The following is a 3,960-nucleotide window of genomic DNA, read 5'->3' as shown; positions in this document are numbered from 1 at the left end:
GCCACATTACTGGTAAGATAGAGCAAGGGTATAACTTTTTTTTTCTCCAATTCAGCATTTCTCAAACAGTGTGTTTTAAGTCTAAGTCACTTTAAGCTTATCTCCCAAACCTATTCTCTTCAGCCTCGCAACAAAACACAGCATGAGGCTAAGTCTAAGCTGGTCAGTTGAACCTCCGGTTGGAGATACTGAGGCCATTTGGACAGGGGAGATAACTGCAATAATGGGAAGTTGGTTTGGGAGAAATAGCCCCAAAGCCATAGCTATCACTCTGAGCTGATTGCTGGATTATTGTGTCGTTTTAGATGGCAATCACTGTCGCCAAGGGCAAAGACAGAAAAACATGCTTCAACCTTGATTCAACCTCCATTCAGGTTCCATTCAACCTATTAACAGTTTTAAAATAGTTCCATCCACCAGTGATTGACACATAACCTTGAACAGTAGCGGGGAGATACAACAGAACAAGTTGTAGATGTCATTTTGGAAACGAAAGCATGCTGGGCAGTAGTTGAAACTCAGGTCCAGAATGGTTGCTATTCCATTGAAGAATTGCTTACTCTGTGTTATTCCTGTTTCAGGAAATGGGTTTTCAATTGCTTTGATGCTGTGTGCTACGTGTGATAGGTTTGGTCCTTCAACGTTAACAAGCACTGACAGTAGTCTCTAACGATGGACGTTTCGTAATGGTCTTAAAGGCCTCTAACTCTGGGCAGCAGGTCAATCGCAACACGCTGAGGGGTTTTACCAGGAAACCCATATAGGGGGAAAGACCCGAGGTGTCTTATGATGCAGATTAGTAACACTAGGTTTGTGAGATTTGAGGTCAGATGTGGTGAGCAGCACTCCACAGCATGTACCTCATGACTTTGGGTCTGAGGAGCAAGTGAGTTGTTTTTAGACATTTTCTGATTTATGCACCAGTGTCCCCCTTTAGCAATAAAGAATGATATGTCCCGGCCAGAACCAAGATCTTATGGAAAATATGGAGTCAATATGCATTTCAGTTATTCACCACAAACCTCATAAGGCAAATGTCTTTGGTTTGGGGAGTGTGAGATATTTGTACCCGTTTTACTCCCTAAGCCATAGACCATAAAGCTTATGAATCCAAGCCTAGATGAAGCTGTCAAAAAGCCACAAAACTCAGAGAAAACCAGCTCAACCTGTTTGGAATTCCTTAATGTGCATCATGTAATCAAGCGATGTTGTCATCTGGATAAATCAACATTTGAACCATCTGAAGAGGACGGATAATAAGCAGCCATTTCCCAGTCTGTCGTCAATCGCCATGGACGCCATGTGTCAGTAAATGTCATCTTGAAGTTGATTGGACCACCCAGAGGTCAGCCCATTAAAGGCCATGCTGTTTTCATTCAGAACTTCCAGCGCTGTAGCCCAACCATGTTTCCCCCACCCACCCCACGGTTCCCCCCAGCTAACCCACATAAAGACCTCTGATCTAGGGCTGGGGTCCCCGTAAATTACTGTGTTTAAAGGAACCCAAACATGATCAGAAAGACCTAGGGTCCCCAGAGCAATGGGAAGCAATGGGAACATCGTGTTCCATACAGTTAGTGTACATTCCTCCCTGGAACGAACCATATCAAGAACACTTCAGATGATCCCAGTGATACCAGGACACCTTGAAGGAGTTGGTTGGTTTCAGAGCCCCTGGCTTGTCGTATGCCTGATGCATCTTGCACGAGGAGATTGCAGGGGAGGGGTTCTTCTGTCTGGCTAGTTGTTCATCAGTTGAATGCATACGATATTTCTTTCTTGCATTTCATTTAATAGAGAGAGTCCACAGACGAAGCTCAGAGAGAGCATGGTTAGAGAAACTATGTGCAATGTGTCCACGTTGTTAACATGCAGACATAAAGAGAAAGAGCAAGATTGCAAACAGGTTTGAACACCAAGGGGCTGTCCAGACTCTCCTGACAGGGGAGGAGGTGATGGTGATGGTTGCCTCTTTAAGGCATGTTTCTCCTGTCAACTAATGGTTGCCAACAGCGCTGGGGTGTCCATTTGTGGTGTCCAGTTCAGTGAAGAGACAAACACGGACACCACAAAGACAGGAGCTACTAGACGCTAGTAGCTCCAATTGACCAGTGGTGTACCTGCTTGTAACACCAATCATTATTGCAGGGAAAGTCTAGAGAATTGTACTTTGTTTAAAACTGAGCGCTCAAATTCACCTACACCTTTATAAATAATAATTTAAAAAAATATTTTCTGCATGTATAGAAAACTAAATCAAAAGGCAGAGTTAATTGTAGTGAATTTTTTTTTTTTAAATGTAATGAAATTGGCTTTCCTTCAACATCTGTTCATATCCAGTTGTTCTGGGACTGCTCAGATGATGCTCCGATGATGAGATAATGGATCCATTCTCATTTATTTTGAGACTATAGATCTAGGATGACACGGTTCAAGATAAAGAGCTCCTGTCCCTAGCAGCCAACTTAGACAGTAGAATTACAATTACAAATTGTGCCTCGCCAATGTGACGTGTGAAATCCAATACCAATTGTGACAAATGGTAGATGTCTTGCCTAATACACTACTTCGTGAATGTTTCTTTTTCAAGTACTTGCAAGTTTTTTTATTTACCTTTATTTAACTAGGCAAGTCAGTTAAGAACACATTCTTATTTTCAATGACAGCCTAGGAACAGTGGGTTAACTGCCTTGTTCAGGGGCAGAATGACAGATTTGTACTTTGTCAGCTCGGGGGTTTGAACTTGCAACCTTCCAGTTACTAGTCCAACGCTCTAACCACTAGGCTACCCTGCCGCCCCAGTCAGTCAGTGGAACACATATTTTAGTTGATTAATGTTATTTTAATTCCCCATCCCTCTTGCTCATCAATATTCCTTTAATGCTCCACGACAGTTTCAATCTCTTTATTGTAAAAATAACAATTAGAATACTTACATTCCTGCTTCAATTACTACCATGTTATTAGGCTAACTGGTGGCCCATAGCTGTGTAATGACTATACGTTAGTTATAGAACAGGTGCATCTCTCTCTCTAAACCGACATATGTTGAAACATTGGCATGTAACTACCACCAATAAGGGCCATTCTTGAGCAGCATCAGACGTCTCTCCCACCCACTTGATATGAATCGTGAATAATTCAAAACGGGCTCAACTAGGAGAATACTACATGGTTCCATGTATAGGGAACCTCTGCCTTTCATCCGTCATGGACGGATGAGTTCAGTTTATTGTTTGAAATAAGAAAGCAGAGTTGGTGGTGAATGATGATGGCACCTGGTATTCTACCCCATAGTCATGTTCCAGTTGTCATACCATCATTTACAACATAGACTATAGCTGCATCCTATTCCCTACATAGTGCACTGCTTCTGACCAGAGCCATTCAGGGAATTGAGTGAATTGAGTGTAGTTTGACACGCAGCGTAGCTTTAGGGTTGCAGGGTTCAGCCATTATAACACTTTATCTAATGACAAGTGGGGTTTTAATGAAGTGTCGAGCTGTCCAGGCGACGTGATACACAAAGAGTGGCGGCCATTTTGAATGACCGAAGACAGGGTGGAGAAGAAAAAGAAACAGTGGTCTATAGGGAGGCCATTCCCTGAGGTCTGACCTAATGACAGCTTCCTGTCTGTCTCTCTGCCTTGCCTCACACATCTGAGAGAGGGAGCGGGAGAGAACATCTGTGGGGCTCTGGACCAATGCTTCAGTTAAAAGAAGGGATGGGGGGCTGCATGGCGGATGGATTTCTTTTCATTTATTTTGCGATGGTGCCCATTGGTTTTAATTATGGTTGCCTCTTTCAAGTTGGAAATAGGCACGGTTCAAAAATCAGTGCTGTCCTTTTCTTGTGTTTTCCCTTTGTGTCTTTGTGACTGGGTGGGGAGGGGGATGGGGACATATGTCTGTGTTTTGTTGTGTGTTTATAAATGCTGTGCACGTGTGTATGAGTGCAGA

Source organism: Oncorhynchus mykiss, chromosome 17 (genome assembly GCF_013265735.2).
Source record: "Oncorhynchus mykiss isolate Arlee chromosome 17, USDA_OmykA_1.1, whole genome shotgun sequence".
In the NCBI taxonomy this organism is placed as follows: Eukaryota; Metazoa; Chordata; class Actinopteri; order Salmoniformes; family Salmonidae; genus Oncorhynchus; species Oncorhynchus mykiss.
This window is presented reverse-complemented; position numbering follows the sequence as displayed.